The following is a 27,474-nucleotide window of genomic DNA, read 5'->3' as shown; positions in this document are numbered from 1 at the left end:
CCTCTGCCCTCCAGGGTCAAGTTAAATACAAAGCCCTTTGTGCTGTGGACCTTGCCTACATCTCCAGATGCATCTCTTCCAACTCTTCCTTTCACATTTGCATTCATTCCCCAAATCTGTCCTGGTGCGTCATGGCTCTGGGGTTTTACATGTTTTGTAACATCCCCATAAAACTTTCCCTGCCCACCACTACCCGAACCTCATCCTGGAAAAATGTTCATCTTATAAATCCCAGCTCAACTGTCAGATCCCTCAAGGAGCCTCCCCTGGTTCCTCTGTTCCAACCCCCAGTGGGCTTAGTCTCACCTTGCCTTGCTCTGGCCCCCCTGCTGCTCAGTCATGCTGCTTTCAGAGCTCTCCTCATGCTGCATTATGCACGTAGCAAGTGCTTCCCCAGACCTGGAAACTCCTTGAGAGAAGGGTTCATGGCTGACGTTCTCTCTTTCAAGTTCTCGCTCTCAGATATGCAGAGCCCGGTGCAGAGTTAGCACTCAACAAATGTTTGTAGGATTGAATTGAGTTGATTGATCTGCAAAGAGCAACTGGGAGCATCTCGACAGGTCATAATGACTTCTGAACACCCAAGAAATGCCATTGTCCCTGTATCCCAATGCTTGGAAAAGTAGTTATCCTCACATGGGATCGATTGCTGATTCAGTTAGCGAGGATCTTGGCTTTTCGACCCTCCGCCATGTTCTGATCTCTTCAGACAGCAGGGAGCTTCCTCCATGAAGGCCCCGTTCACAAACAATTCTAGGTACATGCACGTCGTAGGATGCTGGGCCTGTGGAAGCAGACAGAGCACTCGAGCTCTGAGCCAGGGAGAAACGTCCTGTATGTTTTTCTGGATTCTTTTTCCTACAACTACATCCCCCTGATGATAAGCCCCTCCAGAAGGGCAGTGGTCACTCCCTCTGCCCCACTCCTACCATCCGCCTCAACACAGATGTTTTCTTGCTTCTGTTTTGTACCACCCATGGCTTCCTTTCCAAGGTCTCTCCCACACTTCCCTCTTGGGGAAAAAGGGAAAGGATGGTTTGCTAAAGTCACAAAGCATCCTTGCAGAACTGATGTCACCAGCTTTTGATGGGTTTCAAGGGGCTGTACTTGCAGGGCAGGCCTTCTCTGGCCTCCTTTTATATCCTTGAACTGTTGTTAAACTCATTCTTGAAATTTTCCTTTGTACATTCTGCCTCCCTCACTCTCACAATGGTATCTAGTGTCCCATCATGTTGCCATCACTATAAAACTTTTAACTGCCTGTTATACCTAAAAATGTGTTATGTTATATAGTGGAATGTTGTTATATATATTGTAAGATTGTAACATTATATGTTGTAATAATGTCTGTCCCCTGTCATTTTCTTTGAAATTCACGTTTTGATCGTCTTCATAGTTTCCTCTTTCTAAACCCGCTCTGAAAGCTTTCCTTTATCCTGGAGTGAAAATGACAGATCCCAGGAGAAAGCTTGGCTTCTCACAGGGGAGGGAAAGGGATGAAGCTCGGGTGCAGGAATATCAGGCACCAGCCCTGGGGAGCTGTGGGTGTGCGTCTGCAGGTGGGTTGGTCATCAGCTTTCTGTCTTCTGACCCTGAGCAACATTGTCCTTCCCGTACCCTTAGTTGTGGGTCAGGGTCACGAGACGAGGTCTGGCCAGCAGGGTGTGGATGGCGTGTGATGGGTTTCGCCTCCAGGTTGGAGCATTTAGTTACCTGCGCGAGGCCTCCAGAGCTGGCAGGACAGTCGGCCACTTTCGAGACCATGGCTCCTGCAGCAGCCTGGAACCCCGAGTGACTGCAGCAAGCCCAGTCTGCGGTGGCTGCTTGTAACCACAGCATGACCTGGCCTGGCCGGGAAATTGGTTCTATGCCTAGAACAGTTGTGCTTTGTGACAACAGTGTAAACTGCGTGCCATTTGCTTGGGGCACATATGAAAGTGAAAAGAGCGGAGTGTAGATGCTCGTGAACCATGAGCCTGAGATACACGTCCGCTGTCCCAGGCCACAGAGAGGTTGTCTGTACTGCCGGCGTCTCTGACTGATGCGGGCAGGTGGGGAGGGCCAGAGCAGGATTGGGTGGGGCAACATGTGAGTACCAGTGAGACCTGCCTGGAGGCCCGCCAGCTCTGATCTTGGCAGGCAGTCACCTCTGTGCCGTGGGGGAAGGCCAGTCCTGTGTCCCGCACCCCTGGGGGCACCCATGGGGATTCCCTGGACCCTGTGACCCAGAGACCGAGCAGGCTTGTTTTCTCCTTGGAGCTCTTCTTTGTCTCTGTTTCATTGTCACCTTTTCTCTGTGACGGCGTCAGGGCTCTGGAGAGGCAGAGGTGAGAACGTGTGAGCTCTGTGTCCCGTTTCCCAGCTGCGGGGTGTTGGCTCTGAGCAGAATCCACAAGACAGTGAAGTTTGTCCCTCTGACCCCACTGCCCCAGCCTCTACCCCTCGTCGCTCTGACCTGCTCTCCGGGCAGCTCTCTACCTGTTCTGCAGGTGGCTGTTTGCTTCCCCCAAGAATGTGTACGTTCTCTAGCCCTCCTGGGACAGGTCTGCCAGTGTGTTTCGAGGTGACATTCTGGTGATCTGGTAGATTAATCTCAGTGCATCTGCTACGGAGGAGTGCAGGCTGCCTGGGGGGTCGTTCACTCCTCAAATGGTTATTGGAGCTCCCCTGTGCCCAGCTCTGAGCACAGTCCTAAGGGGTGGGGGGGCAGGGAAAGCGGAGAGAGGGAGACTCATGACTGCGGCTGGGCCCTGCCTCTAGACCCTTGCAGTTCAACGGGGGAGGACGGGGCTAAGCCGGTGGAGGGTTTAGAAGTGTGGTGCAGGGTAATGTGTGTTAGGAGCTCCGGGTGGGATCCAGGCCATGAGTAGGGGCCAAGGGGATGGCGAGAGCGCTCTGTGGTCTGGGATAGTCAGGGAATGCCAAGTCACTGTCCTGGGGCCTCAGTTTCCCCATCTGTCAAGTAAGGAGGGTGGGTGTGTGCATTGCTGTTTAGATTGCCTGATGATAAGAATTTCCAGGGAAGCCTGTTCAGCTGCAGGACTCCCAGGCCCCTCCTAGAGATTCAGAGTCTGTGGGTCTGGAGTCGGGCTGGCAACGTGGCTCTTTATTTCTTGTCTGACCTCCCCTCCCAGCCCCAGTTCCGCCCCAGGAGCTGGGATGTTGGGGGCTTAGGGGGCAGGCGGTGAATGGTGTGGGGGACTTTGAGGGGGCCTTCGAGATGCCTAGCTCCATGTTGGAAAAGCACTTACCACAGCTGGGGCAGGTCACTCGGTAGGGAGATGAGGACACTGTTCAACTCTAGTTGGTTGCTGAGTAATTAGTGGAACCGGGGAGGGTTTGTTGACCAGGATGCCTTTTGGAGGAGAGCTGGAGGCAGCCTGAGTGTTCGGTGCTGTTTGCGTTTGGCCTTGACGTGATAATGCCTCAGGCTGCTGGGAAGGCTTTCTGAGCGAGTTGACTCTGATTCTTTAGGCCAAACGTGGGAGTTGGGTCCCCACAGGAGACCAATGAAATGGGTGGCCCTGATTGGGCCAGCTCCTGTCCTAGGTGGAAAATGCTGTTAATAATTCAGCAAACCCAGCAGGGTGCACTGAGGACCCTGTACCTCGGTGGTTCTCAAACTTCCTGTGCCTCAGAATTGCCTGGCGGGCTTGTTAAATAGGGTGCTGAGCCCCACCTCCAGTGTCTGATTGCGGGGAGGGGAGGGCAGAGAATTTGCATTTCTAACATGTGGCCAGGCGCTGGCTGCTGCTCCCGGGACCACCCTTTGAAAGCCAATGCCAAGTTCTCAACCCACTAGCGTAGGGGTGGGGGTGATATCTACAGACTCAGGACCCAGTCACTCCCCCCAGGCCACTTATACTCCAACGGGGGACCTATTTGCAGCCACCAGATCAAGGGAATACGAGGTAGTGAGTGTCAGAGTACTGGAGTGATCCCAAGATGATAGGCACCGAGGAGGCTGCAGAGGGGTGTGCAGTCGGGGGAGAGGCCTCCTGCAGCTGAGAGGCCCTGAGGGTGGGCAGACCTGGAGCGCCGTGCTGTGCACCGCACACATGCGACCTAGGAAGGGAGTGGCGGCCTCTGGAGCTGTGCAGTGCGGTTGCTCTAGCAGGTGAGAAGGTCCTTGCAGCTGGGCCAGTGTGTAGGGGCACAGACTGGGAAGGCCGGAGTAGGCCTGTGGCCCAGTATAGAAGCCAGGGGCCGAGTGGATTCCTACCAGGGGCAGGAAGAAGAGAAGGCTTTATAGGAGCCGGCCCGTGGAAGGTCTGAAATGCTCGGGTGAGGAGTTCAGACTTTATTCCATGGTGAACTGAGAACAGATCAACAGTAGTTTGGCTCCCCAAAGCAGACATCTGGAAATTGACTCTTACATTTTGAAAAACAGATTTTCAGTAGTAGCTCATGGCTGATCCGTGTGACATGATTTCAAGGCTGAATCTCAGAGCTTTCTCTGTCATCTCCTCCCCCCCACCAACCCCTCACACTGTTTCTTCCTCACAGTCCTTGAAATTTCACCATTAGAGATTATATCCCTTTGTTCAAAATATTACCCTCTCCAAGAGGCTCGTGTCATAAACCAGGAATGCCCAAGAAGGAAAGTAGCTAACACTAGCATGCTATGCTAGGTCACCTTAGAGGAAGATGACATGGCAGTCTTCTCCTCCAGGAGCCAATGGCAGGGGACATAGGACAGATGAGCTTTGACAAATGTGGAAGCAGAGGTAGAGTACAAAGGCCAGGTGCAGTCGGAGAGGAGGCATGAGACACAGCGGGTTTAGGGAAAGCGTTCCGAGGCTTTCCCTAGAGAATGTCAACAAGAATGATCTCTGGGTGCTGTGAGGTGGGGGGGCCTGGATGCTGTTAGCATAGGAAGGTATCAGTGTGCTTGGTAGGCCCACAGTAGCTCAGTCCAATTTCTTTGGTCTCCCATCTCCACTCCTTTATGTGGAACATTGAGGGGAGTGTACAGCTATCAGTACATTTCAGACCCAACCCTGACACAGCAGCCTTCTCCTCTCCTGTTTAACCAGACAGAATGGCTGACATTGGTTCTCGATTTGCAGTCAGGAAGCAGGAAATAGCTGTGTTTCTCAAGGCATGTTCCCAAGTCCATTAGATACCTATGCTCTGAAAACCGGGTGGGAAGAGAAACTTTCCTAATTGTATTTGGAGATGATGAGCTGATGAGGAGATCTCAGGTGAGTCCTTTTGCCAGGTGATTAATTACCTCCTTATTTTCCTGTTCTAAAGTCAAGTTTTTCCGTATAAGATGGTCTGTAAGTGGGAAGTGTATACAGTGCATATAAAGCTCTAACAAGAACCTGTCATGAACAGTCATTCATTGTGTTCATGTTGAGATTGATTACGGCAGCCTAACACGACTGTTTGTAGAAAGTTAACATTTTTGCCAACAGGTGTGAATTACGCAGGTGTATTCCTAGGCAAGCCCACCCTCAGACACTGCTTTTATAGAATGCCTGTATCTGAGAAACTGAGTCTGATTTCTGTTACCATTATTGAGTTGTTCCACACAGTCAACTGAAGGAAGGAAATTGGAAGGCCCAGGAGGTGGCTTGGAGTGCAGATGAAGCCTTTTTTGGGGGGAGGGAGGGGAGCACAAGAGCCTAGCACTGTGCCCTCATCTCTATCTCTCCCACCAATGCTGTGATGGAAAGTGCAGGGATGGCCTTTGGGCCTGACCACTTCCAGGCTGCGTGATGACTGTGGGCAGGTCATGCAACCGTTCTGCTCCTCGTTGATGCTAATGTTGACCTGAAGTCATCATGAGATAACTGAGAAGTTGTACACGGCATGCCCAGGACCTGGTAGGTGCCCTCTCTGTGCAGCCAGCTCTGTCCTGCTCCCTGTGTTGTCATAAAGGCCCATGGCCCAGCCCTTCGAGAAAGGCCCTGAGTGCATTTCCTGGAAGCGCCTAGATTAGAGTCGTTAAGTGATTTTAACATCAAAGATATACGGAATTGGAGGAAATTGGGGGACAGGGACTCTTCTACAGCCCTGCTGAGGCTCAGAGGCTGAGCCCAGCCTGCAGCCTGCCTACCTCCCCAACACTGCTGGTTACAACGAGCCTGGGAAGCACATTTATCAGTCACCAAAGCTGGGGAAAGCGACAGGATTAAAGAAGGAGGAGGGTTTCTGCACAGGTAGAGGCTGTGGTTTTAGGTAATGCTGGGTGCATCTGTGGTAAACAGAACACTATTTGGAGTTAGAACACCTGGACACCACTGTCAGCTCAGCCCCTTGCAGTCTGTGTGGTTGTGGGCTTGAGCTCTCTGCACCTCAGTTTTCACATCTGTATACTGGGTATGACTGTCCTTTCCTATGTCCCAGGGTTGCTTTGAGGATCAGGAGGCACTGGGTAGGAAGCTCCGTGTAGACTGCAAGACACAGCAAAAGCAAAGGATTATTGTTATAACAGTTTCTATTTCTGTATTGCTTATAGACTTCCAGAGAACTTTCTCATCGTTCCTTACTTAATGTACAACAGCTGTGCGAGGTAGGCAGGGCCGATGGTAGTACTCTCACATACAGATGTCTAAGGCTGGTTGATGGCTTGTCCGAGACCATCCCTGAGAGCTGGGGGTGAGGAAAGCCTGGACCCGAGTCCTCTCAACACAGAGATCACAGCTTTCTAGCTCACCTTTCATCTTTTTGTTTTTTAAACAATTCTTTTAAAAAATTTATTTATTTATTTATTTATTTATTTTGGCTGCGCTGGGTCTTAGTTTCAGCACGTGGGATCTTCGTTGCGGCATATGGACTTCTTAGTTGTGACATGCATGTGGGATCTAGTTCCCTGACCAGGGATGGAACCCAGGCCTCCTGCATTGGGTGCGTGGAGTCTTACCCACTGGACCACCAGGGATGTCCCTCACCTTTGATCTTTTTCTTTTTTAACGACTTTATTGGAGTATAATTGCTTTACAATGGTGTGTTAGTTTCTGCTTTATAACAAAGTGAATCAGTTATACATATACATACGTTCCCATATCTCTTACCCCTTGTGTCTCCCTCCCTCCCACCCTCCCTATCCCACCCCTCTGGGTGGTCACAGAGCACCGAGCTGATTTCCCTGTGCTATGCAGCTGCTTCCCACTAGCTATCTGTTTTACTTTTGGTAGTGTATATATGTCCATTGCCACTCTCTCACTTTGTCAAAGCTTACCCTTCCCCCTCCCCATATCCTCAAGTCCATTTTCTAGTAGGTCTGTGTCTTTATTCCCGTCTTACCCCTAGGTTCTTCATGACCATTTTTTTCCCCTTAGATTCCACTTATATGTGTCAGCATACGGTATTTGTTTTTCTCTTTCTGACTTACTTCACTCTGTATGACAGACTCTAGGTCCATCCACCTCACTACAAATAACTCAATTTCGTTTCTTTTTATGGCTGAGTAGTATTCCATTGTATATATGTGCCACATCTTCTTTATCCATTCATCTGTTGATGGACACTTAAGTTGCTTCTATGTCCTGGCTATTGTAAATAGAGCTGCAGTGAACATTTTGGTACATGACTCTTTTTGAATTATGGTTTTCTCAGGGTATATGCCCAGTAGTGGGATTGCTGGGTTGTATGATAGTTCTATTTGTAGTTTTTTAAGGAACCTCCACACTGTTCTCCATAGTGACTGTATCTGTTTACATTCCCACCAACAGTGCAAGAGAGTTCCCTTTTCTCCACACCCTCTCCAGCATTTATTGTTTGTAGATTTTTTGATGATGGCCATTCTGACTGGTGTGAGATGATATCTCACTGTAGTTTTGATTTGCATTTCTCTAATGATTAATGATGTTGAGCATTCTTTCATGAGTTTGTTGGCAATCTGTATATCTTCTTTGGAGAAATGTCTATTTAGGACTTCTGCCCACTTTTGGATTGGGTTGTTTGTTTTTTTGATATTGAGCTGCATGAGCTGCTTGTAAATTTTGGAGATTAATCCTTTGTCAGTTGCTTCATTTGCAAATATTTTCTCCCATTCTGAGGGTTGTCTTTTCATCTTGTTTGTGGTTTCCTTTGCCATGCAAAAACTTTTAAGTTTCATTAGGTCCCATTTGTTTATTTTTGTTTTTATTTCCATTACTCTAGGAGATGGATCAAAAAGGGTCTTGCTGTGATTTATGTCATAGAGTGTTCTGCCTATGTTTTCGTCTAAGAGTTTGATAGTGTCTGGCCTTACATTTAGGTCTTTAATCCATTTTGAGTTTATTTTTGTGTATGGTGTTAGGGAGTGTTCTAATTTCATACTTTTACATGTACCTGTCCAGTTTTCCCAGCACCACTTATTGAAGAGGCTGTCTTTTCTCCACTGTATATTCTTGCCTCCTTTATCAAAGATATGGTGACCATATGTGCATGGGTTTTTCTCTGGGCTGTCTATCCTGTTCCATTGATCTATATTTCTGTTTTTGTGCCAGTACCATACTGTCTTGATTACTGTAGACTTGTAGTATAGTCTGAAGTCAGGAAGCCTGATTCCTCCAGCTCCGTTTTTCTTTCACAAGATTGGTTTGTCAATTCGGGGTCTTCTGTGTTTCCATACAAATTGTGAAATTTTTTGTTTTAGTTCTGTGAAAAATTCCAGTGGTAGTTTGATAGGGATTGCATTGAATCTGTAGATTGCTTTGGGTAGTAGAGTCATTTTCACAATGTTGATTCTTCCAATCCAAGAACATGATATATCTCTCCATCTATTTGTATCATCTTTAATTTCTTTCATCAGTGTCTTATAATTTTCTGCATACAGGTCTTTTGTCTCCTTAGGTAGGTTTATTCCTAGATATTTTATTCTTTTTGTTGCAGTGGTAAATGGGAGTGTTTTCTTGATTTCACTTTCAGATTTTTCATCATTAGTGTATAGGAATGCAAGAGATTTCTGTGCATTAATTTAGTATCCTGCTACTTACCAAATTCATTGATTAGCTCTAGTAGTTTTCTGGTAGCATCTTTAGGGTTCTCTATGTATAGTATCATGTCATCTGCAAGCAGTGACAGCTTTACTTCTTCTTTTCCGATTTGGATTCCTTTTATTTCTTTTTCTTCTCTGATTGCTGTGGCTAAAACCCCCAAAACTATGTTGAATAATAGTGGTGAGAGTGGACAACCTTGTCTTGTTCCTGATCCTAGTGGAAATGGTTTCAGTTTTTCACCATTGAGGATGATGTTGGCTGTGGGTTTGTCATATATGGCCTTTATAATATTGAGGAAAGTTCCCTCTATGCCTACTTTCTGGAGGGTTTTTATCATAAATGGGTGTTGAATTTTGTTGAAAGCTTTTTCTGCATCTATTGAGATGATCATATGGTTTTTCTCCTTCAATTTGTTAATATGGTGTATCACATTGATTGATTTGCTTATATTGAAGAATCCTTGTATTCCTGGGATAAACCCCACTTGATCATGGTGTATGATCCTTTTAATGTGCTGTTGGATTCTGTTTGCTAGTATTTTTGCATCTATGTTCATAGTGATATTGGCCTGTAGTTTTCTTTCTTTGTGACGTCTTTGTCTGGTTTGGGTATCACAGTGATGGTGGCCTTGTACAATGAGTTTGGGAGTGATCCCCCCTCTGCTATGTTTTGGAAGAGTTTGAGAAAGATAGGTGTTAGCTCTTCTCTAAATGTTTGGTAGAATTCGCCTGTGAAGCCATCTAGTCCTGGGCTTTTGTTTGTTGGAAGATTTTTAATCACAGTTTCAATTTCAGTGCTTGTGATTGGTCTGTTCATATTTTCTATTTCTTCCTGGTTCAGTCTCAGAAGGTTGTGCATTTCTAAGAATTCACCTTTGATCTTGACATCACTTTGCTCACTCGCTTACACATCACTTCTTAACTTTGGTCACTTCCTCTCTTCTCTGAAGTTCAGCTCTTAGCATTACACCCTCTGAGGCATATTTTTACCTCCCGGCATGCTGCAGAGATGCCTACCAAGTCCTGGCCTGTCACTTCCTAGTGGAGGGACCCTTAAGCTGAACCTAGCAGGCCAAGTCGAGGTCAAATAGAGGTTAGGGAGGGGGCTAGGCAGAGGGCGGGCACCTCTAGCCCCTGACCTTCTGGCCTGCCAGGGCCCCTCAGGCTTACTGCAGGGGCTCAGTTCTCTGTTCTCTCCCTTGCAGCCTCGTCTGTGCTCTGCCAGACAGAAACCTGCCAGCGGGTAGGATCCTGGCTCCTGTGTCCCAGCCTGAGCTTGTCCTGGTACAGAGGTGGGGCCATGCTGGGCTGGTGGGAGGAATAGGAACATTTGGGGCTCCCCAGGCCCAGCACTTACTGCTGTGAAATCTTAATTGCGCCAATCAAAGTTTCCATTTAACCTATCTTCTTTTAGATCAAAATTGACTTAGCACATAACGGGCCATTTTGTTTAAAGCAATATCTCCACCAGGAATGGATGAAGAGCAGGAAAATAACGCCTTTCAGGGTGCAGCTGGGACTTTGGAAACCCCAGAACGCTTGTAATGTCCCCTTAGAGCACATCCCTGCCGAGAGTCCCTCCTTAAGCCGTGGTGAGATACTCCCCACACTAGGGAAGCCCACTGGCTCCCAACCTGGTGGGATGTCCGTGCGGGAGGAGCAGTTTGGTTGGTGGAGATGCACAAAGCCACTTCTTTAAATCCAAGTTGCTGTGTCCCTCCTGTGCTGGCTGCTGGCTTCATCCTCCTCTCTAGTCTCCGCCTGCGTCACCAGCAAGAGTCTAAGGGCTTGTGAGCAGTAGTGACCCCCAAGGGCTTCCTGAGTCCATACCCGGAGTGAGCACCGTGGGGGACGTGAAGGAAATGTGACCCATGGCTTCTGTGCCAAATGAGCTTACATCTCATGCCCGTATATAACTGGAGGTGGGCCATGTATATGTACATGTAAATTGGTTCAACTCTATGGAGGCAATATTAACAGGGAGAAGAACTGGATCATGAATGATAGGGATGGGAGGAAAACTCTTCATTCTATAGCCTTTTGTGTCATTTGAATTGTGAACAATATGAAGGTATTTCTATTTGTGTTCGGTGGAATACTGGTCCCCTGTAGATGTCCACGCCCCAATCCCCGGAACCTGTACATATGTCGCTTTACGTGGCACAAGGGTCTTTGCAGATGCGATTAAAGTTATGACCTTGAAATGGAGAGAGGATGCTGGATTATCCAGGTGGGCCCAATCAAGTCCCATGAATCCCTAAACAGCAAGGAACCTTGCTTGGCTGTGGTCAGAGAGGGAGATGTGACTACAGAAGAACAGTCAGAGAGATGCCACACTGCTGGCTTCGAAGATGGAGGGAGGGACCCATGTGCCAAGGAATGCGGGCAGCCTCACAGAGCTTGCAAAGGCAAGGGAATGGATTTTCCCTTATAGCCTCCAGGAAGGAACACAGCACAGCCAGCACCTTGGTTTTAGGCCCATGAGACCCATGACAAGTTTCTGACCTTCAAACTGTAAGATAATACATTTGTGTTGTTTAAGTCACAGAGTTTGTGATCATTTGTTACACTGTTCATAGAAAGTTAATCTACTACTAAAACCAATTAATAAAATAGTTTTGGAAAGAAGCTCACAGTCTAATAGTTAGAGCGGACATGCACGGAGGAAACAGACACCAACTTTCAGTGGTGTGCTGGGTGGTGCAGACTAAATGTTGTGGAACCCGGCTCACTTCTTGGAGGACTGTGGGGCAGGCACTGTGCTACGTGCAGGGACCACAAAATGAAAAAGACATGGTTGCTGCCCTGGGCGTGCTTCATGGCGTGTTTTGCAATATTCCTACTCTCCACCCCCTTAAAACTGGCCTCCAGGATGAGTGCACTGTGTGTCCACCCCCACCCCACGGCCTGCCAGGCAGGGCATTTCTAGGTGCTTCGTCATCTTGGGCCCCAATGGCCTGGACTGTCCCTCCTTCCCCTGCTTGCAGCCAGTCATCCTGCCTTGAATACCTCCAGGGTGGGAGAACACACCACCTCGAGACTTGGCTCTGCTGTGGGCTTTCCTCCTAAAGCACTCAGCGTAGGCACCGTTTATTTCAGCATGACTCAAGGACCGGGTGACTGGGGTTTCTGCTTTGAGAGGTGGGTATCTCGCCTTCCCTCACGAGACCACGCACGTCCTCGTGCATCTGTAGTAGTGTTAATTTGTTGCCCACCCATCATCTTGACGGGACCAAATACATAATAGTGACTCACTACAAACCTGTTGTATGAAGCAGCTGTGCAGCTCCTATCATGTGTATCGGGTGGTTGGGAAGGATGCAAGAAACAAAAAAGGATGAAGGCTTGGTCTTTGAGCAGAGTTATAAAGAGAAAATGTATCATTGTTCTCTTCTGCTGGTTCCTTTGTTCATGCCCATTTTATATAGGAAATGAAGGGAAAACTGATTTCCTCCTTTAGTCCTCCCTCCCCTGTCATGTATTGCCAGAACGCTGTTCATCCTTGATTCGAAGAAGCCGCCAAGCTGCTTTTAGGTGCTTTGCAAGTCCTGCCAGCCACCACACTCAGGGCTGCCTCCAAAACCCCCCAGACCCAGCTGCCCTCTCCTTGCTTACTTCTGCTTCCTCCCCTCCCCACCCCCAGCGTCCTGTGTCCTAGGATCCGTTTCCCTCTTTGCCTTTCAAGGCTTCCTCTCCCGGCCAAGGCCAACGTCTATGAGTGTCTGAGCAGAGGTGGCAATGTGCACAGCTAGGTGACGCGCAGTAACTCTTGGAAACCGGCCCTCCCTGAGGGAGCAATCCTGCCGCACCATCTCAGCCTCTGCAGGAGACTTAGAGCAGTGTGTTCATGCTGGAAATGCATGAAATGCAGTGGTTTCACGTGGGGAGACAGCAGGGTCCCCTAGAGCAAAGCCCACCGGGAGCCACTGTTCTTGCACCCCTGAGGAGCCGTGGGTCAGCAGGGAAGAGTGGCGCTTGAGGGGAACAGGTTTGGGAATCAGGCAGGTGGGATTTGAATCCAGGCTCCTTGGTTACCTACTCTCTCTAAGCCTCAGTTTACTCCTCTGTGGAAGTGGGAGCTGGACTCAGACGTGGGATGACACAGGTATGTCCAGAGTTGGGATTCAATTCTGAACCTGAGCTTGCCTTCTGATGTGGTCCCAGTGGTAATGTCGGCTCCGACAGTGTACAGACCCCCTCTGGGAAGACCAGACACCAAAGCAGAACTAGGTGCCAGCTCAGGGGTGCGGGTCGCTGATGAGAACGGACTTGACTTTCCATGGGAAATGCCTGGCTCTCGGGGGTGGTTGTTATTTTGTAAGGTTCATGCTGTTTTACTGTCTTGGCTCGTTTCCTTGCTGCCGTGCTGCTCCCCGGGCCAGACCCAGCAGGAATGCGGGTCCGCAGAGGCCCCTTCCCAGCACCCCCAGGCGGCATCTTGGTTTATTAGTCAAGCAGGGTTGGAATATCCGCCACGGCACTAACACGCCCTCTCAGCCTCTTCAACTCCTCCATCTCTTCCTGGGTTATCCATCACCTCACCTTTTTTCCTAGTACCCTTCCACACCCACCTCCAGGCCCCTTCCGCCCCCATTTCCTGCCCTTTTTCTTACCAACCTCAGCGTTTTGCAAACCATCTCCCGCCTTGGTCTCAAAGTGGCTTTAGTGGTTTTTCTTCTAGAAGCTTCCCCCTCCTGCAGCCTGGCTTTTCCATAAAGGCACCCTTTCAGAACTGCCCACTTCCAGGCTTGAAAACTCTGAAATTCCCTTTCCTAACCACAACCTGCAGGCTCTCTACGTTGTCCTCCCGAGAATGAGTGATGTGGTGGCCCGTCACACGCAGAACAGGAAGTGCACGTGTGCCAGGGGGCGTGGTAGGTTGGTGATAAATGTGGAGTTGACTGGCTCAGGTAGGAAGCTGGGTGTGCACAGGGGACAATAAGAGCTTGTTGGTGCAGCTGCTCCAACCTGGGCTGGAGGGGCAAAGGCAGAGGGCGTCGAGGTTTTGCTCTGCCTTGCCAGGGAGTGGAGGCGGGGGACAGGGATTGCTCTGCTAGATGCTTCTGGTCTAGGAATGAGCCTGCATCTGGCCTAGTGCCTCTGGTGGCCTCCTCTGAAAAGAAAGCCTAATTTGGGGACTTGTAGCGTCGCTTATGGGAAGAAGCAAGGCAAGGGCATATTGAAACTTGGGGATCAGTTTGGAAAAAAGAGTGACACCGGGGATGTATAGAGTTGGGGTTAAATTCTAAACCTGAGCTTGCCTTCTAGTCTGGCCTGCGTGGAAATGATAGCAACTCTGATGGTCTCTAAACGCCCCCTCTGGGAAAACCAGCCAGCAAAGCAGAAATAAGTATTGGTTCAGGTGAGGGGGTCAAGACACAGATACTTCACTTATCCAGAGCTCAGCCTGCTCTCACCTGTCCTGTCAGAACATGGATCTCAGAGCGAGGGACGCGTGCCTGTGATCAGCGAAATGGCTGAAGCCATGGCTCCTTATCCTAAGACCACCACTCCGCCTGACCCTTGCTCAGAGCCCCACGGTCGCCCAGCCCAGGGGGCTGCACATTAGAAGTGGAGAAGCTTCTTTAGGCAGGCGTTCCTAACAGGTAGCATGACCTCTGGGAGCCTTACTGTGGGAAGGGGCAGATAGAAGAAGAGAGAAAATTGCAGCAGTCGGGACAAATCTCCTGACACAGGAGAGCATCTCATAGACATGCCAGAGGGCCCTGAAGACAAGGTTACATTATTTTCAGCACCTTGGCCACTGCAAATGCTTTGTGGAACAGAACTGGGGAGAGGTGTACACAAACAAATGTTAGGTTTTATTCTTTGCCACAAAAGGAAGAGAAGCATATAAATGTTAAAACAAAACAAAACAAAACTTCGTGCAGTAGGGCTAAAATGAAACACATTTTGTTGCTTGAAGGGGCAATGTTTAGTTGTCTAGAAAAGCCTTGTATGTGAAATATCTCGTCTGTGTTGCTAGATAAACAGTAAACCGTTATTCCTGTTGGCGTGATGGAGTGTTAGGACTGAAAGAGACCATGAGATTCTATAAACCCATTTTATAAAACCCATTTTATAACCCATTCTATAAACCCATTTAAAAATGTTTATAGGTTCAGAGAAGTGAAGTGGTTTGCCCAAGGTCCCACAGCCAGATGGTGGCAGAACGGGGTCTTGAACTTGGTCCACTAGAGTGCATACCTCTGGCAGGAGCAGGCCAGGCTGGGGCTGGGACCTCCTCCCTACCTCCAACCTCCCAGAGGTCAGAGTCAAGGCCTAGATGGGAGGCTGGGGGGCCTGAAACACCTGCCTAAGGACTAATTGAGGAAACACTGCACGGAATGGGTCGGGGGTCTGGGGGAATGGGTGGGAGTGCTGGTAAGCCAGGAGAGCTGGACAGAAGTCCACAGGGCAGGCTGGGGGCAGGGCATTGGAGTGGTGTAAACACGCCCAAAACATAAGTGAGCCTCTGGCGTCCCCCGGCTGGACAGTTTGCCTCCTATTCTAGAACAGCCTGCTCCAGGCACATCAAGAACTGGTTTGAAAGGCAGCTTACAGCCCGGAGATGGGAAACAAAGAAGAAAATGCCAAGCGCTCCTTTTAATCTTGCGGGAAACACAGCTCCTAGAGTCTGATTTTTGCTTTCGATTTCCTGTAAGAGAGGCCGAGAGGGCTCAGAACCCGGCCTGTCCAATGCAAACCCGCAGAAGCGTCTTGCTGAACATCTATCCATGGACTTCCTATTTTTACTCTTAATAACCGTAAGCTCGAGGTTACCAGGGTCTCCTTGTTGCTATAGTGAGAGGTGATAGCGCCAGCCTTCCAAAGCGCCGGACCCTTGGCTTAGAGGAAGAACAGAATCTGGGTTGCTTTATTTTTGGGCTTGACTGAGAAGGTTTAATGCACCATTTGCCAGCCCTCCCAGCAATAGCGTTTTGTGCTCAAAATACATGAAACCTCAATAACAGAAAAACTGACGATTTCAGGAAGTGGGTATCTGAGAGTAATACGGAAGGAAAACTTTAAATTACAAAAATGATAAAACTTCATTAAGAACATCTAGAAAATGACAACGAAATGAAAATACATGTGATTATAATACCATAACACAGCTTTCATGGCCCTGAGCTGTCATCCGACTACAGTCTATCAGTTTTCTTAAATGTGCATTTGGCAGAGTTGAAGATTTAGTGTGCGTATGTAGTGTGTGAATAATGGGTAGTCTGCTTTTTCAGTTATTATGTCATAAGCATCTTTCTGTGCTGCTGCATTATCTCAATAAACATTATTTTTATTGGTTGGGTAATGTCACATCATTTCATATAACGGTCTCCTACTTTTCATCTTTGGTGTCTCTTGAATTCATGCTTGGTCTCCATCATACCATCTCTTTCAAAATTCTACTCCTTCTCTAATTTGGATAACTGGCCTGCCTTGTCTCTGTCCCCATCCCCCTACACACACACACACACACACACACACACACACACACACACACACACACACATACACACTAGGATTTCCTCCACTCTACAGTCTTGCTAATCAAAGGGTGGTCCCATACCAGTGGCCTGGACACCCCCTGGGAGCTTGTTAGAAATGCAGAATTTCAGACTCCAGCTGGGACCTACCGAATCTGAATCTGCATCTGTATTTTGACAAGATCCCCAGGTGATTCCTAAGCACATTGAAGCTTGAGAAGCACTGATCTGAAACACACATTCCCCAGGCTCCAGGAGAGCATCCCGGCCAGGTACGCAGCCTGCAGAGTGCAGACCCAATGGAGAGGGGGTAGGGAGTGAGTAGGTGAGGGCCAGCCAGACAGCCACAGGTGGTGGGCAGCTGTGGGCCAGGAACCTTAGAGAGGTTGCAGGAAGGAAGGAGGCCTGTGAAGGAAAATCTATAGAAGATACAAGATTGAAAACTGAGGGCTCAGTTGGCTAGGAGGGGCAGGAGCAAAACAACCAGCCCTGGCTCACTCCCACTTTGTAGGTGAAGAAGCTGAGGCACAGAGAAATGAAACTGCTTGCCCAAGGTCACCAGCGAACAGGTGGTGGAGCTGGGAGACCAGTCTGCTTCCAGAGCCCACACTCTTAACCACCCTGCAATGCAGTGGAGGGTAAACGACAGGAGGAAGAAAAGAATAAAAGGACATTAGACTCCTACAATGAGCTGGGTAATTTTTCACTTCCTTACATATAGTAACCACGACAGCCTTTGGATGTGGATATTCCTACCCCATGTTACAAACGAGAAGGTCCATTTGCACCAGTGATGAGCAGTTCCTGAGTTCACGTAGTTACTAACAGCTGAAGTCAGGATTTGAACCCAGGACATTTTGGGTCCCAAAGTGATGCTCTTTCCAAATTGCACACTTCATCCACGAGGTGTGGAGCTGCTCTCTGCTCTCAGAACAGCTTCTTTCCTTCTCCCCTGTCTCCTGATTTTATTTTATTTTTTTAGATTTGATGAAAGCTTAACCTTTAAAAGCATTTTTATTGGAGTACAGTTGATTTACAATGTTGTGTCAGTTTCTGCTGTACAGCAAAGGGAATCAGTTATACATATATCTACTCTTTTTTTTTAAATTTAATTTAATTTTATTTATTTATTTATTTATTTATTTAGCGGTACACGGGCCTCTTACTGTTGTGGCCTCTCCCGTTGCAGAGTACAGGCTCCGAACGCGCAGGCTCAGCGGCCATGGCTCACGGGCCCAGCCGCTCCGCGGCATGTGGGATCTTCCCGGACTGGGGCACGAACCCGTGTCCCCTGCATCGGCAGGCGGACTCTCCACCACTGCGCCACCAGGGAAGCCCTATCCACTCTTTTTTAGATTCATTTCCCATACAGGTTATTACAGAGTATTGAGTAGAGTTCCCTGTGCTATACAGTAGGTCCTTATTAGTTATCTATTTCATGTGTGGTAGTTTGTGTCAATCCCAGTCTCCCAAATTATCCCCCACCCTTTCCCCCCGGTAACCATAAGTTTGTTTTCTACATTTGTGTCTCTATTTCTGTTTTGTAAATAAGTTCATTTGTATCATTTTTTTAGAGTCCCCATATAAGCAATATCATATTTGTCTTTGGCTTACTTCACTCAGTACGAGAATCTCTAAGTCCATCCATGTCGCTGCAAATGGCATTATTTCATTCTTTTTTATGGTTGAGCAATATTCCATTGCATATATGCACCACATCTTTATCCTTTCATCCGTCGATGGATATTTAGGTTGCTTCCATGTCCTGGCTATTGTAAATAGTGCTGCAATGAACATTGGGGTGCATGTATCTTTTCGAAGTATGGTTTTCTCTGGGTATATGCCCAGGAGTGGGATTGCTGGATCATATGGTAGCTCTAGTTTTAGTTTTTTTAAGAAACCTCCATACTGTTCTCCATAGTGGCTGTACCAATTTACATTCCCACCAACAGTGTAGGAGGGTTCCCTTTTCTCCACACTCTCTCCAGCATTTATTGTTTGTAGATTTTTTGATGATGGCCATTCTAACTGGTGTGAGGTGATACCTCATTGCAGTTTTCTTTTTAATTAATTAATTTTGTTTATTTATTTTTGGCTGCATTGGGTCTTTGTTGCTGCGCACGGGCTTTCTCTAGTTGCAGCAAGCAGGGGCTACTCTTTGTTGCAGTGCATGGACTTCTCATTGTGGTGGCTTTTGTTGTGGAGCGGGGGCTCTAGACACATGGGCTTCAGTAGTTGTGGCACATGGGCTCAGTAGTTGTGGCACATGGGCTCAGTAGTTGTGGCTTGTGGGCTCTAGAGCGCAGGCTCAGTAGTTGTGGTGCATGGGCTTAGTTGCTCCATGGCATGTGGGATCTTCCTGGACCAGGGCTCATACCTGTGTCCCCTGCATTGGCAGGCGGATTCTTAACCATTGCACCACCAAGGAAGCCCCCCTTATTGCAGTTTTGATTTGCATTTCTCTAATAATTTGTGATGTTGAGCATCTTTTTATGTGCTTTTTGGCTATCTGTATGTCTTCTTTAAAGAAATGTCTATTTAGATCTTCTGCCCATTTTTTCATTGGGTGGTTTGTTTTTTTGATATTGAGCTGCATGAGCTGTTTGTAAATTTTGGAGATTAATGCCTTATCGGTTGCTTCATTTGCAAATATCTTCTCCCATTCTGTGGGTTGTCTTTTCATTTTGTTTATGGTTTCCTTTGCTGTGCAAAAGCTTTTAAGTTTAGTTAGGTCCTATTTGTTTATTTTTGTTTTTATTTTCATTACTCTAGGAGGTGGATCAAAAAAGATCTCGCTTCGATTTATGTCAGAGAGTGTTCTGCCTGTTTTCCTCTAAGAGTTTTATAGTATCAGGCTTTACATTGAGGTCTTTCATCCATTTTGAGTTTATTTTTGTGTATGGTGTTAGGTAGGGCTCATTCTTTTACATGTAGCTGTCCAGTTTTCCCACCACCACTGATTTAAGAGACTGTCTTTTCTCCATTGTATATACTTGCCTCCTCTGTCATAGATTAGGTCACCATAGGTGCCTGGGTTTAACTCTGGACTTTCTATCCTGTTCCATTGATCTATATTTCTGCTTTTGTGCCAGTACCGTACTGTTTTGATTACTGTAGCTTTGTAGTATAGTCTGAAGTCAGCGAGCCTGCTTCTTCCACATCCGTTTTTCTTTCTAAAGATTGCTTTGGCTATTCAGGGTCTTTTGTGTTTCCATACAAATTGTAAAATTTTTTGTTCTAATTTTGTGAAAAATGCCATTGGTAATTTGATAGGGATTGCATTGAATCTTTGGATTGCTTTGGGTAGTATAGTCATTTTGACAATATTGATTATTCCAATCCAAGAACATGGTATGTCTCTCCATTTCTTTGTTTCACCTTTGATTTCTATCATCAGTATCTTATAGTTTTCTGAGTGCAGGTTTTTTGCCTCCTTAGGTAGGTTTATTCCTAGGTATTTTATTCTTTTTGATATGATGGTAAATGGGATTGTTTCCTTAATTTCCTCTTCTGATCTTTCATTGTTAGTGTATAGGAATGCAAGAGATTTCTGTGTATTAATTCTGTATCCTGCAACTTCATTGATGAGCTCTAGTAGTTTTCTGGTAGCATCTTTAGGATTTTCTATGTATAGTATCATGTCATCTGCAAACAGTGACAGTTTTACTTCTTTTCCAATTTGGATTCCTTTCGTCTCCTGATTTTAAAACCCCATCTCTGCCCAGGGACACATTCCCCTTGCCCGTTCATGGTAGGGACAAACACAGGGCAAGTTTCAGATATTTTCCTCAGTCCTTAAAATTGTGAAATGCTTATGACTAGAAGGTACCTGTTGTGCATTTAATCCAACTGCCTCATTTTACAGTTAAGGAAACTGAAGCCCAGAGTGTTCAAATGGCTTGTCTGAGGTCACACAGCCATAGATCCAAGACTCTGACCCTGGATTCAGTGCTCCTTTCATGACTCTGGGCTGTATTTGTACCTGGTGTCCTGGGTGCCAAGGGGTCTGTGCACCACCAGGGCAGCCAGCACTGGGCTGTCGGGTTGCTAGGTCAGTGCAAGTTGAGCCTTAAGCTTAAGGTGGAGGATGCAATGGATGAATCTCCATTTAAAAAAACAAACTGGGGCTTCCCTGATGGCGCAGTGTCTTAGAATCTGCCTGCCAATGCAGGGGACACAGGTTTGAGCCCTGGTCTGGGAAGATCCCACATCCCATGGAGCAACTAAGCCTGTGTGCCACAACTGCTGAGCCTGCGCTCTAGAGCCCGTGAGCCACGACTACTGAGCCCACGTGCCACAACTGCTGAAGCCCGTGCGCCTAGAGCCCATGCTCCACAACAAGAGAAGCCACTGCAATGAGAAGCCCACGCACCACAAGGAAGAGTAGCCCCCACTCGCCACAGCTAGAGAAAGCCTGTGTGCAGCAACGAAGACCCAATGCAGCCAAAAAATATATTAAAAAAAAAAATGAAGAGGAATGAAAGAGTAAAAAAAAAAAGAGAACAGAGGCTTGAAAAAAAAAAAAACCCTAATAAAAATAATGTCTGCTTGTTAAAAATCCAAGCAGTGTAGAAGTGTGTCTGCAAACACTTGAAAGCACCCCCTCCCAGCCCTCCCCAGCCCACTCCCCAGGGGTAACCACTTAGTGCCGCCTCCAATGGCTTCTTAATTTTCATGCCAGCCATTGGGTTTTGTAGGATCCATGCCACAGCGAGGCTATTTTTAACAAGCATCCCAGGCTTCAGGAGGTTGAGGAGAGGGGAAGAAAAAATATTCCATTTGTGTATTTTTAATCCATGTGCATTTGAGCAAGCAGTGGCTTTCCTGTCCCTGCTGCCAAGGGTTTCAGGCAGTTGATTAGACTTTCTGGGTGCAGGGTAATCCTTTCTCTTGCCCTAACGAGGCTGGAAGGCCAGGGAGAGGTTCAAGTGATGTTTCTGGGGCTGATGGCTGCCTCAGCTGGCTGCCTCCTGATCCTGCCTGCCCCCAGCCCTCTCCTTCCGGGCAGCCTTGACAATCCTGGCTGGGTCTTCCAGAGCAGAGGAGGCCTGGGAACCTGACTCTTTGTGCCACGCTCATATTTAGAAATGTCTCCAGCCAGAGGTTGGCGTCTGTCCCGCTTGGGCTCTGGGCAGGGGGTGCAGTCACATGTGCTGCCTTTGAGTGGGCAGATTCTGAGTGGGCAACGGCCCGCTTTGAATATAAACACACTCCTTTTATGCCGAGGAGCTTTTATGCCGAGGCATCCGAGCCTGTGCTCTTGGTCACTGGGTGAAGGCAAGTGCTGGTAGCTGGATGGGCGACAGGGAGACGGAAGAAAGACGTCACAAGGCTTGAACTGGGCAAAATGGTGGTCGAGGAGGGGTCTCAGCTCCCAGCCCTCCACCGCCCCCCCACCAGCCCCGTCCCTATCTTTTTTTCTGCGCTCCTTCACCAGGTGCGCAGAGCACTGCCACTGCCTGAGTAGGAGGCCTGCTGCCCCATGGGGTTGCGGAGGGGTGTGGGCCAGACGGTGCCCCCACCTGGGCCTTCCTTTCTGCCCTGTGAGTTCCCCAGTGTACTGAGGGGTGGTCCTGGGAGGCTGTGTGGACTGGGACCAGAGTGCGGCCTGGATCTGGAGCCAGCTGCGGCAGAGTATTGCTCTGCCCGCCCTGTCTGTGAGCAGCCAGGCCCTCAACCTCTCCGGGTGGCACCTGCAAAACGTGTCCAGGGTGATGTCATCCCTGAAGGCTCTTTCAGCGCTGACAGTGATCATTCTACAATTTCTTGCTCACTCTGCTTTTTTTCCCATGACAGTGCCTGACAACAGACGAAATGGACCAACCAGCCCAGCCTTAAATCATAGCCCCCTGGGTAACAGACATCATGCCTTAGCCCTATAAAAGCTCTCCTTTCTTGTAAACAGTTCCTTGAAGGAGGGGCATTCTTGTTCATTCACTCATGCCTCAGGTCTCTAATGAACCCCTGCGAAGTGCTCTCTCCAGCTCCACAGCAGCTGATGGGGGCTTTCGGATCTCCTTACATAGCACCTCTCCACCCCTCTGCACGCCTGCCCTGGGGACCAAGGTGGCTTCCTTACCACATTCAGCTCTCTGGAGAGGACTCTGCCTTCCTGCAGCAGAATCCTCAGAGAGAACACAAATGCAATGGGATTCCCCTCCCACAGCTGATGCCAAGCCAGTGCCCAGGATGAAGCCCCTTGCACCTCCACTTCACCCTGCTCCATCCTTCCCTCCTCCCTCCACATCCCAGGGGAAGAGAGCTCCATGCAGTGGTCAAGAAGGCTGAAGAGATAGTCTCTTCGTATCTCCTATATAACTGACTGAATGCATGAGTGAATGAATGAATGAACAAGATAAGCAAGTGAGCAAATGAATGGAGGAACAAATGGAAACTCAATCTCTACTCCCAAGGAACTTAAAGTTCAAAGGAAAAGAGCCATGCTTGTAGCATGCTAGCACTGTGGGACTGAAGGGGACCCTAGGGATTGGACTCACCCCCTCTTTTTATGGTAAAGGAAATGCAGGCTCAGAGGCGGGAGGGGCGGCCATGCGATGCATGCAGCAGACCACGGAGGTCAGAGGATGGCGAAATCGCCCAGGGAGAGTGAGATCCCGAATCGAACACAAGGCTGCCCTACTTTCCCTCTGCTGCTGCCCTAGGTGTCCCGTCCTTGGGAAAAATTGTCTTTTCATATGGCTGAGAGTGGATGGCACAGATAATTAGGAATGAGAATCCCGAGTGAGGGCGACAGCACCATCTGCTGTGAATATGTTTCAACCCCACCTTGCAGGAGGGCTCAGAAGGACTCCGATCCCCACTCTCCCACCCCCAGCAAAAACTGACGTGCTCTAGCTGTTTGCTTCCGGAGCTACAGCCGCCAGGTGATCCTGCAGCCCATGGGACAGGCTGGTAACCGGCTTCTGAAGGGTGCAGTTTCTCCTCCTTTCCCCACGGCATCTGGTGCACGTGTAGTAGGGCTCACGTCTTACTGGGTAGAACAAGGACCCCCTCCCCTTCCCCGGGGTGCCCGGGACACAGAGCGATGATAATAACACCAGGGGATGACTTTCCATTCTTCCCGTAGCCTGATGTTTTGAGGTGTGGTCCGTTGGGCATGTGGGCCTGCACCGAGCTCCTGGCTGCCTTTGGTGTTGGCGTCCTTTTTCCGCTGAACTCCATGCATCGCCACCTATCCTGGGTTTCCTGGCCTTTGGCCTGTGCTGCCTATTCTAGAAGGATCTCGGCCTGCCTTCCTGCTAGGTAGGAGTTTCCTAGGTTGTGACTTCTTCCTGGAGAGCAGAAGTAGAGCAGCGTTGGAATCAAGCAGAGAATCCCATTGTCCAGGAGCAGCTGAGATCTTTCTTCGTAGGGCTGGAACTGCGCGGTGGCGTTTTTTCATTTTCATTATTCAGGAATATATCCCATATACAAAAGAGCACTGATGTGTGTATATGCTTTTAGAAGGTAATACCAATAACTGCTTTGTTCTTTCAGAGGGGCTTCTAATCCCCAGGGCTGCCTTGCCCAGCAATGCCTCGGAGGCCAGAGCTGTAAAGCCGGGTTGCCCTGGAGGCTCAGTGTCGGCACTCTCCCCCCTCCCAAGCTGTGGCTGTTTATCACAGCAGCGCCCTCTTTGCCTGAGCTGCTCCTGTCAGCTAGGGGCCTCCACATTCCTGCCTTCCCTGTTTATCACTCTCTTCTCTGTGTCTTCTTCGCCTAGACCCTCCCAGCAGGGGAGAAACCACAGGCTCCATCCTCCTCCTGTTCTCTCTTCTCCCCATCCCCCCACAGAAGGCCAAGCATGCCTCTGTTCCCGTCATCCTCCCTGCTCCTACCGACCCACCATTCCCCTGACGTGGTAGGACATTAACCCAGGACCAAGGGGCTTGCTGAAAAGAATGATAACTGGGAGTCAGAAATGCCAGTCTTGACTCTTTCACTACCTTCCTGTGGGATCTTGAGTGAGATTCTCAACCTTTCTGTGCTTTTGTTTCCTCATCTCTAAAACAACCTTAAAAAAAAATACCCCTTTATGTCACTACTGTGAAACCACATGGGTTCAGTGGATGCCAAAGCAGCTTGAAGGGTATAAATCAGGGTATGTGTGTAAGACACTGTCATTGTCAGGCTTACAAAATCCATGGGACTCCAGGTCCCTGCCTCCCTTTGCTACCCTCATCCCTGTCCATGGTGCTCCCCCTTTCCTGCAGCACTGGATGCCCTGGTGGACACTCTCCACCTGCCACAGCCCCTTCTCAGCCGTGGGCCCACTGAGGCCCAGAGGACCCCGAGGTTGGGGTGGAGCTCAGGGTCACAGCTGTCTGGGCAGTGGCCCCGGGAGCTGGAGGCCATGCCTGGTCAGAGATGCAGGGCTGCGGCCAGTGTGGCCCCGGTCTCCAGAACCCAGGAGATCTGCGTGCTGAGGCGTGGCTTCTTCTCGTTGGGGCCCCTTCCTACCTGCCCCCTGCCACCCCCGAGTGTGAGCTGCGGTCTTGGCTCTGAAATGTGGTCACTCAGCAGAGCAGTGTCTGTGTCCCTCACCCAGCGAGGTTTGCATCTGTACCCTTGTCTCTCACTCTGAGAGAAGGGCTGTGAAAGGAGGCCGCAGGTGGGTGGCCTTCCTGGAGCCCCCACACCACAGCACACCGGAAGCCTTGTCCCAGGGCCTGGGCTACAAGAGTGGAGGCGTGTCCCTGGTAGACATGGCCTTGTTCTTCGTGGGTCTCATTGGTGGAGGGAGGACACCCAGGTCCTTCCTCTTTCCTGGGGCAGTGAGGTTCTGTTGGTGGGTATGAGCTAAACTCTGAATGGTGGGTAGGATGAGTGACTGAAGGTGGGTCTCTCAGGCAGATGGAACGACATATGCCAAGGTGAGGAGACAAGAAGGAAGGGGTGTGTGTGTTTGCACGCGCATGCTGGGGCTTGGGGGGTAGGGTTGGTGGGTGGCACACTGGCAGTGAAGTCCCTAGCTGAGGTAGACTCTGTATAGTCACCTGGAGTTACAAGATCTAATAATAGAGAGAAAAAAGATGGCTGGAAAGTTCTAGAACAGCTAAAACTTGGACATGTGTCTCTGGCCCTGGTAGGTCACAGGGACCTTTGTTCTTCCTACAGGTCTCCTCTGAAGCAGCTGGGAACTCAGAAGGCCTCTCTACCCATGAGGAGTAGGCCAGCCAGGAGAGCAGTAAGGGATGGCATGAAGGCCACCAGGGCCTGAGGAGTGAGCGCAGCCTGCAGCTCGTGGGACCTGGAGCCTCCAAGTCGGGAGACTGTATCACCGGGGAGACTCACGAAGAATTGATACTTCGGCCCCAAGTGACATGTCCACGGTGTGATGACAGGTAATGAACCTGAGGTTCATCAGTCCTTTCTGAATGATGTGGCAGGTAGGAGAATCTATCAGCCTGCAGTAGACATAAAATGTCAACTTTTGGGAGGATAGCCATGCAGACAAAGCAGAGTAAGGCCTGGTAAGATAATAGATGGATGTTTACAGTTATTAGTTCCTGCCCCAAGCTCTTGCTGGAGCTAGGCACCAGCAGGTTTAGCATCAGGTGGGTTCACTTACTATACCTTATAGGAAGGCCTGATGCCATATGGATGGATCCCCTCTTGTTTGAAGACCTTAGAGTAACAAATCAGGAAGTCATTATTTCCCATCAGCTCCCTTGGGAAGCAGGGCATGGATGCCAGTGGGGAAACAAAGGCAGCGAGGGGTGCAGGAGCTCTTTCATGGATCAGCGATACCTGAGGGACAGACCTGGAGGCCTTATTGGCTGAGAAGGCTTCTGGGTTGGGTCAGATTTCTTGAATGACGGGTGAGGTGACGGGTTGGTATTTCTTGTAAAAAAGGAAATAGGGACTTTGTGGCTGCCTTCGTCCCTCCAAGGATGCCAGGGCAAGTAACAGATGACCAAGGCTGACTTGGGGAGGTCATGGGTGGCGGTCTGGAGAGCACAGGCGGGGGCTGGCAGACACCCCGGGTCTAGCAGGTAATCTGAGGAGGTCAGCCAAGGCAGAAAGCATTGAGAAGGTCCCCAGAGCCTAGAGGGCAGGACCCTGAGGCTGGAAGGACCCGGGTCCAGTGGTACTGGAGACCCCGAAGATGAGCTCTGACGTAGTGGAGGGCCTGTTCCATTGGCCATCTGGTCGTCACTGTGTGTGTCATCCTGGGTACCACTCTGGCGATTTCCGCCATGAGGAAAACGGCAGGCTGGGGCGGGAGCAAAAATAGCTTGGGGCCTTGGGAAACTGACCAGGGCAGGGGGAGAGGGCCAATGACCTGGGGCAGGAGGCCCAAGAGGGTGTGGCAAATTCCATTCCAGTGCAGGCCAGTGTCAGGGTCCACAAAGCCAAGCCAAGGGGTGGGGAGGGGCAGAGCATTAGGACTTCTGGGTGGCCTTGTTCTAAGTCAGGAAGAGAGAATAAGATGAAGAAGGAATCCAGAAAGCTGAGCCCAGCTCTAGGAAATGTCTCAGCCACAGGTACCAGGTGGGCCCAGGACTTGGCTCCTGTCTATATGAATAAATGGCAGGGGAATCGAGCTTTGGGGACCCTGGTGAGGATAGTTAGGGGTCTGGCTAGGCCTGGAGGGAGCTGGTATCTTCACAGTCTCCTGGGGCTAGCTGTGTCCCCGGGCACCCTAGACCCTAGTGTACCAGCTCTGGGCTATTCTCAGACCCCCACCTCTCAGTGGAGCAGGCAGTCTGTGCATTTTAGGCTTGACTGGGGACCTGGGCCGGGCTGACCCTGTGGGCCCTCGTGATGGGAGGTGATGTGGGGGCAGGAGGAGGTAGAAGAGGCCCAGCCCTACAGGTGGTGGGTGAGGACTTAGCCTAAGGAAGGTAAGGGGCAAAATACTTTCTGATTAAGTCAAGAAAGAACAAAGGGTTGAATCTAGAAGTTTCTTAACCTAGTTTCCCAATATTTACCGAGTACCTATTTTGTACTACGTGCAAACGTGCCAGACATACAAAGATGTATGAGGTATGTCTGTTCCCAGGGGAGGGAACGTGGGGCAGAGGAAAAAACATGGGAGTGGAGACAGAGCTG

General features: G+C 49.2%; 1 protein-coding gene across 3 annotated transcripts in view; it reads left to right on the top strand.

Moving 5' to 3' along the window:
• Window positions 1-27,474, top strand: part of ZBTB7C (zinc finger and BTB domain containing 7C) — a 365,025-nt gene that overhangs the window by 47,074 nt on the left and 290,477 nt on the right. The window contains exon 2 of one of the 3 annotated variants that reach the window (XM_019937024.3): window positions 25,537-25,763. The exons of 1 other annotated variant lie outside the window; for it this stretch is intronic. The gene's annotated coding sequence lies outside the window, so the exon portion shown is untranslated. Of the gene's footprint in view, window positions 1-25,508; window positions 25,764-27,474 lie in introns of all 3 variants that reach the window. One more of the 3 variants, XM_073790701.1, reaches the window with a different exon arrangement.

The sequence above is a fragment of the Tursiops truncatus genome, chromosome 13, assembly GCF_011762595.2.
Source record: "Tursiops truncatus isolate mTurTru1 chromosome 13, mTurTru1.mat.Y, whole genome shotgun sequence".
Classification (NCBI taxonomy): Eukaryota; Metazoa; Chordata; class Mammalia; order Artiodactyla; family Delphinidae; genus Tursiops; species Tursiops truncatus.
The sequence above is the reverse complement of the archived record's forward strand: the minus strand, read 5'-3'. Positions and strand labels throughout refer to the sequence as shown.